Source organism: Trichosurus vulpecula, chromosome 7 (assembly GCF_011100635.1).
Source record: "Trichosurus vulpecula isolate mTriVul1 chromosome 7, mTriVul1.pri, whole genome shotgun sequence".
NCBI classification, from domain to species: domain Eukaryota; kingdom Metazoa; phylum Chordata; class Mammalia; order Diprotodontia; family Phalangeridae; genus Trichosurus; species Trichosurus vulpecula.
Window position 1 is genome coordinate 210,808,485 of NC_050579.1, and position 10,366 is coordinate 210,818,850.

Below are 10,366 nucleotides of genomic sequence, written 5' to 3' on the forward strand. Positions count from 1 at the left end.
AGGGCCTTGTAGCTCATTCCATCTATTTCCTGTGGTTTTAGTGGGGCTCATTGAAAAATTATTCTCATCTTCTGGAGATTTCTATTGGCATTCTTTTCCTAGTAGTATTTTTCCTTATTTTAGAAGATGCTTTCATTTCATTACAAATTTCTTACTTCCCGTTCTGAAATGCCTGCTAGGATTTCTTTTTACCTCATTTCATTATTGTTGTTCTTTTATTTTACTTGACAATTCCTGGCTTTTTTGAGCTCAAAGGAGGATCTGGGCTTATGCTCAACCTTTCTCTGAAAAATCTTTCTAGAAATCCTGACTCTAGCTTTTATCTTGCTATAATATTATTCACAGTTGAAAATATAGCTGTTATATTTGGTAGTAAAAGTTGCCATTGCTAACTAATACAGTGTGATGGGAATAAAGAATTTAGTAAGTTCTTTTTTCCTATCTGAATCCAATGTTGCTTTGTTCTGTTAATTCCTAGAAAAAGGGCAGACAAAAGTGGCAACAACAGTGTACACAACTATCTTGGGCTTGTTTTTGCACAAGTATATGTTCTGACAGCAGTTGTGCTCCAAAGCAAAATGTACTCCAATAGGTTCTTCTGAGGTAAAAGCTACTACTACTGAATTAATCATATTATGTTGTCATTTTGAGGTTTCTAGTCTTTGATCAGGAACTGCAAAAAATGAAAAAAAACCTTCCCCTTTGAATATGAAGACTCAGTGGAATCTGTACAAACTCCTTCAATTTATTATGCCTCATAAGAATTGCTTTAATTGACAGAAGGAACATAAATAAAAGCAGTATTGTTATTGCACTAGAAACCTGCAACATACTTAATAATTATAGCATATTCCATCACTGCTGATAACAAAGTCAAAATATTCATAATAGTAATAATCTGCTCTGATCCCTTAAATTCTACAGATATGGAAAACAAAGCCCAGATGTGTTAAGTGATTTTCCCTGGGGTCACACAGGCAATAGCTAATAGTCCCAGATGGAAGCCCAGACCAGTATCCACTCCACTATAATCCCATCACATCTCATTTTGTTCACACCACTTATTCATCTACTCAACAAATAATTATTAGGCACAATTATATATCAGATTTCTTTCAGAAATGTTCCCATGATATCTGAATTAGAGCTAGGAAGACAGAAATATGAGCAGACATTATGGAAGGGGATGGCCATAAGTATATGACTGGTAGCTCTGTTGCCCAGTACCCAGTTGTGGATCACAATTTCTGGGCAGAGAGAGGAGTATGTGAGGTCTCAAGTGAATAGGCTTCCTGTTGGTTTAAAAGACCAGTGCTCAGATCAGGAGAGCAGGGAGGAGACATTCCCCCAATCATACTACTTTGGAAACACTGAAAACACAGACTCTCAGTGAGTTGTAAAAGGAGCAAAATGCATAAAAAACAGAAACTTAGGCTAGACATCCCTTGTACCCACAAAATAAGAAAACAGAGTAAAAATCTAATATAATGTCAAAAGTAAAGATAGAGATTAGGAAAATGAGTGAACAATAAAAGAAAAACCTGATCATAAAATCTTCCATTGTAAGAGGAAGCTCAAAACGCAAGCTCACAGGAATAAAATGATTTGAAAATATCTTCAAGCAAAGCTTCAAGGAAAAATGAAGATTAGACAAAAGCCCAACAAAAATTCCTAGAAAAGTGAAAAATAAAAAGAGAGACAAAAAGAGGAAAAAGTATTTTTAAAATCAGTTAAGAATAATAGAGTAAAAACCGGGAAAAGAAATGTTAACTATGCAAGAATACAATGAAAAGAGAATGAACAGTTTGGTCAAAGAGGCACAAACAGCTGAAGAAAATAACTTCTTTTTAATTTTTTTTGGTGAGGCATTTAAGGTTAAGTGACTTGCTCAGGGTCACACAGCTAGTAAGTGTCAAGTGTTTGAGGCTAGAGTTGAACACAAGTCTGCACAACTCCAGGAGCAGTGCTCTATTTACTGTGCCACCTACCTGCCCTGAAAGTAACTTCTTAAAAATCAGAACCAATCAAATGGTAACAAAAGTACAAAATCTTACTGAAGAAAATAAGGCCTCAAAAAATAGACATGGATAAATGGAAGTGAATGACTCCATGAGATATTAAGAAACAATAAAACAATTTTTTAAAAGCGGTGATAAGCCAAAAAGTTTGGGAACCTCTTATTTTAACAAATGCTTACTCCACCATGCACTTTTTTTCTTTACTCATACTGTGATGAGTGGTGTTTTAGAAAGTTATATATTCTGGTTGAATGAATCTAATAAAAATGTGTTATATAATGTCAACTTACCCCTCATTGCTACTAATGTGAAAAGAAGCCTTTCTCTGACAGTCTATTTCTTGACTTTTGGCTTTGGAGTAGGACTCTGCTTTCCTATTTTGGGGGTGTAGGGGATTCTGGCCTGAGTTTCTCTTTTTTATGTCTTCTGATGCTTTCACAGCTTAAAAAGAGCCTGCCAGCTTTCAGTGTTTCTAAAATAGTGTGATCAAGAGAAGGCCTCCTCCCTGTCCTCCTGATCAGAGGGAGATATCTCCCTCTTCTTCCTTATTCTACATCCGAAAACCACTCAATAGAATATCCTATAGTTATAATTCTTATAATATGGTTATTAGCAGTTACATCAGTCATTTTAACTGTTAAGTCCCTTATTTCTCACTCATGTTTATCCTTCTGTATATATTTCTCTCGAGTCTTGTGTTTGAAAGTCAATTTTTCTACTCAATCCTGGTCATTCCATCCTCCATTTCTTTATAATAGTTGCTGATAAATCTTATGTGATCCTGGCTGTTGTGTCACAACATTTTAATTCTTTCTTTCTGGGTGCTTGCAGTATTTTATCATTGACCTGGGAGTTCTGGATTTGGCTGTTAAGTGGTGGATTCTTTCAAATTTTACTTTGCCTTGTAGTTCTAAGATACTGGGGAGGTTTTGCTTTATAATTTATTGAAATATGATCTATAAGCAGTTTATTCGATTGTGGCCTTCAGGTAGTCTAAAAGTTCTTAAATCATCTTTCTTTGATCTATTTTGCTGGACAGTTGTTTTTTTTCTTAAGAGATATTTAATATTTTCTTCTTTTTTTCCCATTCTTTTAACTTCATTGGTCCAAAAAGCCAATGAGCAGCAGAATGCCTTCAAAACCAGAATTGCCCAAATGGAAAAGGAAGCCCAAAAGCTCACTGAAGAAAATAATTACTTAAAAATTAGAATGGAGCAAAGGGAAACTAATGATTTTATGAAAAATCAAGAAATTATAAAACAAAACTAAAAGAATAAAGTAATAGAAGACAATGTGAAATATCTCATTGGAAAAACCACTGGCCTAGAAAATAGATCCAGGAGAGACCATTTAAAAATTATTGGATTATCTGAAAGGCATGATCAAAAAAAGAGCCTACACATCATCTTTCAAGAAATTATCAATTCTCATTTGCATTTGATTAGATCCTGAAAGGCAACTAGATGACTCTGTGGATACATTGTTGGAACTGAAGTCAGAAGGACCTGAGTTCAAATGTGGCCTCAGATTCTACATGTCTCTGGGCAAGTCATTTAATCCCTGTTAGCATCAGTTTCTTAGTTTTTAAAATATGGATAACATTAGCATCTACCTCTCAGAGTTATTTTAAGGATAATGTCATATTTTTAACAGCACTGCACAAACCTTAAAGAGCTATATAAATGCTGTTGTTGTTATCATCATTGTCTTCATCAGTTCACATCTCACAGACATAGGGTTAGAATTTGCCATTTTCCATGTTTTACACGGGGAGTTTTTTTGTTTTGTTTAATTTAGGTCATCAGGTATTTTTACGTTCATTTGGATGTAACACTACATTATATTTCTTTATTGGCAAGCCACCAGATTTCTGGATGTCCTACTTTTTTCTGTACATTATTCCAGTTATATATTCTCTGGAAAAATTATGATGATCTTTTCTATTTTCCGCTGTGTGGAAGCTAAATTTTAAGTAACCTTTTGCTTTATATTTGAGACCATTTATCACCTGGTTACTGTCTTTAGTGTCCCATAATTGAGATCACTCTGCTATTGAACTGAACGGAATAAAAAAAACATAATAGGACCTTTCTGAAGAAGTCAAAGAATGAAATAGAGCTGCAATATTAAGAAACTATCTTTTACTATACTTTACCTACAATATTGTAAATAACAGACAATGTTTGAGCAGAAAAAAAAAACCCACAGCCTATTCCTGGACATAAGGTAAGGCACTATTCTCTTTCCTTTATGCTTTTTTCATGCTTGAAGTTGGTGTTAGCAAAATCCTGATTCTATTATTTCTTTTTTCGTTTAGGTACTTAGAATATTTTAAATTAGTAGAGGAAATTATTAAAGACAAGGGAGCAGTCATATTGTTTTTTAACTTCATTTGAACTAACAAATCCTGTTGCATGTAAATGAGTTAAAAATCTTGGTGCAATTAGCTTCCCCGTTTAACTTGAGTGTTGTAGTATAGATAGTTAACTAATCAAGCTGGGAAATTAAAATAGAGTATATGCAAAATTGTTTATGAGTAATAATATAAACAAGCAGGACAGATAGTACCGTACCTGTTCTGGTGCTATAATAAAGTAAGCTGTAAAATCAGCATTGCATCCATTTAGGGGTAATTGTACAAATTGCTAGCTAATCAGACTGAGAAAATTGAAACAGAGTATAAGGAAGAAGATTCTTTCCATATGTTATTACCTTAGTGTATTTAGCTATACATTACAAACCATTTGAGATAACTTCATAAGAGAATTACTCTATTATAAAGATAAATTTAAGGCTATTATTTTTTTCTGTAAGAGTGACTTCACACTTTTCTACTTTGTTAAGCCTTAGGCACTTTATTAAAAATGCAAAATTGGCCAAATGCATAAATTCCCAGAATAAACAGCTCTGTTTTTCATGAAAGATACAGTTGGTAGCATCATAGATTTTTGCATACTCCACACAGCAGGGATACAACTAGAACTATACAAATTTGGCAAAAAAGGCTCATAAACTTTCCTAAAAGAAAAAAAAAAAGAACCTTTAAATTTATGAGGAACAGAGGGATTGACATGCTGCTGCTTTCTTATAATTTTTTTTTTTTATTTCAGATTTTTCTTGCTCTAGTGTAGGCTCAATAATGCAGAAAATCTGTCTTAGGTTAGAAATTGGACAGGTTTAATAAAATGAAAAACCTTGAATCTATAAACCTGAGAACAGAATTATAATTTTTCAGTTTTGGATACTCCTTTTCTACTATTGTTCTATGGGAACAAAAGGATCATATATTATCATATTTTCATATGTTTTTTCATGAGGGGAGCTCATCATTTTTAAAATCTGAAGTAATGCTAGTCAGTTTATTGTTTTCTTCTGCAAGGCACACATAAAGATCAATTTTTGGCCAAAGATTTTTTGGACACTGAGGGCACAGGTATCACAACATCAGCTATTCCTTTCAGGACAGATATGATTCCCTTTCTGCAGTTTTCTTAACCTATGTTCTACCATTTCCAGCAATAGATGGCTATGCCAGAGATCTTTGGCAAGGTCCTGTTGAATATTAATGCCTATGGACTTGTTCAAAGTTGGGGCTATTATCCTGGGCCACATGTTATGCAACCTTAGAATATGAGTAAAAATGAACATATGAGCATGGAATGATATGTTCAGAGGTGAAATCAACATGAAAGTTTTTGTAGTCCAATCATTTCATTTTAAAGAGAAGTAAATGTTGATAGAAAAAGGGAGAGTGACTTGGTTAATATCACAATTATGTGTGTCAAAACTAGCATTTGCGCTCTTCTCTTGAGCCGTCCTAGGTAATCATTTAAAATGGTGAGGTGCTCTCTTGATCCAGAGAACCCCACAAAATCATGCAAGTCAAGTGGTTCAAATCTCCAGGTCCACTTCAAGAAACCCCCGTGAAACAGCCCAAGCTATCAAGGGCATGAATATCCAAAAAGCTACCAAGTATTTGAAAGATGTCACATTGAAGAAACAATGTGTTCCCTTCCATTGATATAATGGTAGAGTTGGCAGGTGTGCCCAGGCTAAGCAGTAGGGTTGGACACAGGGTTGTTGGCCCAAAAAGAGTGCTAAATTCTTGCTGCATATGCTTAAAATGCAGACAATAATGCAGAACTGAAGGGTTTGGATGTGGATACTTTTGTCATTGAGCATATCCAGGTTAACAAGACTCCCAAAATGCGACGGCGTACTTACAGGGCTCATGGTCGAATCAACCCATACATGAGTTCTCCTTGCCATATTGAGATGATACTCACTGAAAAGAAACAAATTGTTCCTAAACCAGAAGAGGAGGTTGGTCGAAAGAAAAAAGATATCCCAGAAGAAACTGAAGAAACAAAAGCTTATGGCACGGGAGTAAATATGACAGAGTGCAAATAAAAAGTGAAATAAAAAAAACAAAATAAAACAAAAAAAACGACTAGCATTTGCATATAGATTATATGACTTAAAATCACTGCACCATGGTGTAGATTAGATTCAGAGGATCACAGACCTTAAGAGTTAGAAATGACCTTTATAGAGATCACATAAATTTAAGCTATGTATGCCTGGGTGGATCTGTATTTGTTGCACTTGACGCTACAAATGTTCACAGGTTTCATAGAGGTAATTTCATGTACTCTTTATCAGGCAGTCTGAACTTCTAACTTTACAGCTGAGGAACTTCAAACCCAGATAAGATGTGACTAAGTTTAGTGACCCAATGAAGATGTTGTGATAATTTTCTGCCAGTCCCTAGTTCATTCTACCTCTTTTCTTTTTTATGATTTTTTTAGAAAAAAAATTATGAGCATTTATTTTCCCTTTCTCTCTCCTTGTCCTACTGAAATAGAAAAAAAAAAACCTCTTCTAATAAATATTATATAGAAAAGCAAAAGAAATCCTCCAATGTCCAAAAATTTGTGTTTCATTTTCACCTTACAAGGTAGTAGGAAGGAGCTATACTAAGAGCCATTCCCCAATCAATAGTTGAAATATAGGAAGAGGAAGTTCTCAGAAGAAATTCAGTCTTTAAACAGATATATGATAAAATGTTATAAATCACTAATAATTAGGGAAGAACAAATGAAAGCAATTCCTACATCTGCCTCATAATCATCAGATTGACACAAGGTTGACACAAAAGGAAAATGAGAAATTCTGAAAGGGCCACAGGAAACTAGGCACATTGATTGATACATTTTGGTGGAGCTAAAAATTGGCACAGCTATTTTTTTAATTAAGATATTTTATTCTTAATTTACAATACTCAGTTCCGCATGTTTTTGAGTTCCAGATTTTCCCACGTCCTCTCTAGCATTTATCATTTTCCTGATTTGTCATGTTAGCCAATCTGATAGGAGAGGTGTGGTACAGCTATTCTTGAAAACAATGGAGAAGTATGTCCCCAAAACTATGTGTGTAATTTGACTTATTAATATTCACTACTAAGTTTATACCTAAATATATAAATAAATAAGAACAGGTCCCACACATACAAAAATAACTATAATAGCTCAGTTTTTACTGACAAAGAACTGAAAGTTAAGGAGAGTTCTATCGACTGTGTAATGGCTGAATAATTTTATATATATATATATATATATATATATATATATATATATATATATATATATATGTATATGTATATGTATATATGGTTATAGTTTCTAAGGAACCTGAGAATACCTGTGGAAAATGATGAAGATGAGGAAAGACAAGAGAATAATTTATAAAGTAATAACATTATTCTAAAAATAAATAATTTTGACTGTTTTGAAAATTTTGATCAGTGCAATGACCAATACAACACCAAAGGATTAATGATGTACACATGTGCTCTCCAATTTTTCCCAGCTTTCATTGGAAATTAGTGAGTCCTTGCTGCAATACTACCTATTATACATTGGTTAGCAAATATTTCATCATCAATCCTTTGAAATTATAGTGGTCAATGCACAAATTAAACTATAGTTTTTGAATTTATCTAACATTTCACTAATAAATTCTTTTTTTTTTTGCTTCAGTATGTTGTGTAAAAAATCTGTTCCACTGATTGATTTCTCATTTGTAAAACAATGCCAAAATGTTTTAGTCGTCAGATTGCTACTTTGTTATATTGTTTGAGATCTGATACTGCTGGTCCACCTTCCTTCTGATTTTTTCCTCTCATTATTTCCTCTGAGATTTAATTTTTTTACCTTTTGTTCTTCCAGGTAAATGTATTTTTTTCTCTCTCTTTTCTCAAGGTATTCAGTACCTAACTTCTAATTTTCTTCTCTAGACCACTTCCTATTCTTTTTTATTTATTTTTTATTATTTAATATTTTTAGTTTTCAACATTGATTTAAACAAGATTTTGAGTTACAAATTTTCTCCCCATTTCTACCCTCCACCCCCCCACTCCAAGATGGCATATATTCTGGTTGCCCCGTTACCCAGTCAGCCCTCCCTTCTTTCGCCCTACTCCCCTCCCATACCCTTTTCCCTTCCTTTCTTGTAGGGCAAGACAAATGTCTATGCCCCATTGCCTCTGTATCTTATTTCCTAGTTGCACGTAAAACCTGTTTTTTTTTTTGTTTTTGAACATCTGTTTTTAAAACATTGAGTTCCAAATTCTCTCCCCTCTTCCCTTCCCACCCACCCTCTCTAAGAAGTCAAGCAATTCGACATAGGCCACATGGGTATCATTATGTAAAACCCTTCCACAATACTGATGTTGTGAAAGACTAACTATATTTTGCTCCCTCCTAACCTATCCCCCTTTATTGAATTTTCTCCCTTGACCCTGTCCCTTTTTGAAAGTGTTTGTTTTTGATTACCTCCTCTGCCTAAGTGCCCTCCCTTCTATCACTCCCCCTTTTTTATCTTCTTCTTCCTTCTTTCCTGTGGGGTAAGATACCCAATTGAATGTGTATGGTATTCCCTCTTCAGATCAAATCTGATGAGAGCAAGATTTACTCATTCCCCCTCACCTGCCCCCTCTTCCCTTCCTACAGATCTGCTTTTTCTTGCCACTTTTATGCGAGATAATTTACCCCATTTTATCTCTCCCTTTCTCCCTCTCTCCATATATTCCTCTCTCATCCCTTAATTTGATTTTATTTTTTTAGCTATCATCCCTTCATATTTAACTCGCCCTGTGCCCCCTGTCTATATATATATATATATATGTATATGTATATGTATATGTATATGCATATGTATATGTACATGTATATGTATGTATATATGTATGTATATATGTATGTGTATGTATGTGTATGTATATATGTGTATATATGTGTATATATGTATATATGTATATATATACACATACATATATACATACACACACATACATATATGCATATTTCCCACAGTTATCCTAATACTGAGGTCTCATGAATCATGCACATCATCTTTCCATGTAGGAATGTAAACAAAAGAGTTCAACTTTAGTAAGTCCCTTATGATGTCCATTTCCTGTTTACATGTTCATGCTTCTCTTGATTCCTCCCACCAGGTGGGCCTGGGGCTGGAAGCAACTACAGCTGTAGTTCTGTAGCTGCCCCACCTACGCTGTCCCCAGGGTGGTGGCCAAACTGCGAACTCCTTTCACTCTGTCCCCCGTAGCTTTTCCCACCAACCTTCTCTTTTGCCTTTGGTGTTTGTGGGCTGAGACGTCTGGTAACTGCCACAGCTCACTGGTTCAGGGTGCTAGGGCCTGTTCCCCCCAACTCCGGGTCAGGTTGGTCCTACTGCCACTTACGCTGGAATCTGCTCCCCTCCGCTCCCAGCATGATAGACTTCACCCAGCGACCATCCAGGCTGTCCTGGTCTGGAGCCCTACTTCCCTCTGCTACTTCATGGGTTCTGCAGTTCTTCTCTGTTGTCTTTGGTGTTTGTGGGTTGAAAAGCCTGGTAACTCCCACAGCTCACTGATTCAGGGCCCTAGGGCGTGTTCCGCCCAGCTCAGGGTGTGGTTGGTCCTGCTGCCACCCACGCTGGGATCCGCTCCCTTCCCCTCCTAGCTCCATGCACGATAGACCTCACCCAGTGACTATCCAGGCTGTCCTGGGCTGGAGCCCTGCTTCCCTCTGCTATTTTGTGGGTTCTGTAGTTCTAGAATTTGTTCAGAGCCATTTTTTATAGGTTTTTGGTGGGACTGAGTGCACGCAAGTCCCTGCTTTTCAGCCATCATCTTGGCTCTGCCCCTCTATAATTGCTTTTTCTTGTCACTTTTATGTGAGATAATTTACCCCATTCTATCTCTCCCTTTCTCTTTCTCCCCATATATTGCTCTCTCACCCCTTAATTTTATTTTTGTTAGGTATCATTCCTTCATATGCAACTTT

At 35.5% G+C, this 10,366-nt stretch overlaps 1 pseudogene; it reads left to right on the forward strand.

Annotated features, from left to right (window-relative positions):
* The first annotated feature begins 5,852 nt into the window (after positions 1-5,852).
* LOC118857798 lies at positions 5,853-6,428 on the forward strand (annotated as a pseudogene).
* The last annotated feature ends 3,938 nt before the right edge of the window (positions 6,429-10,366 follow it).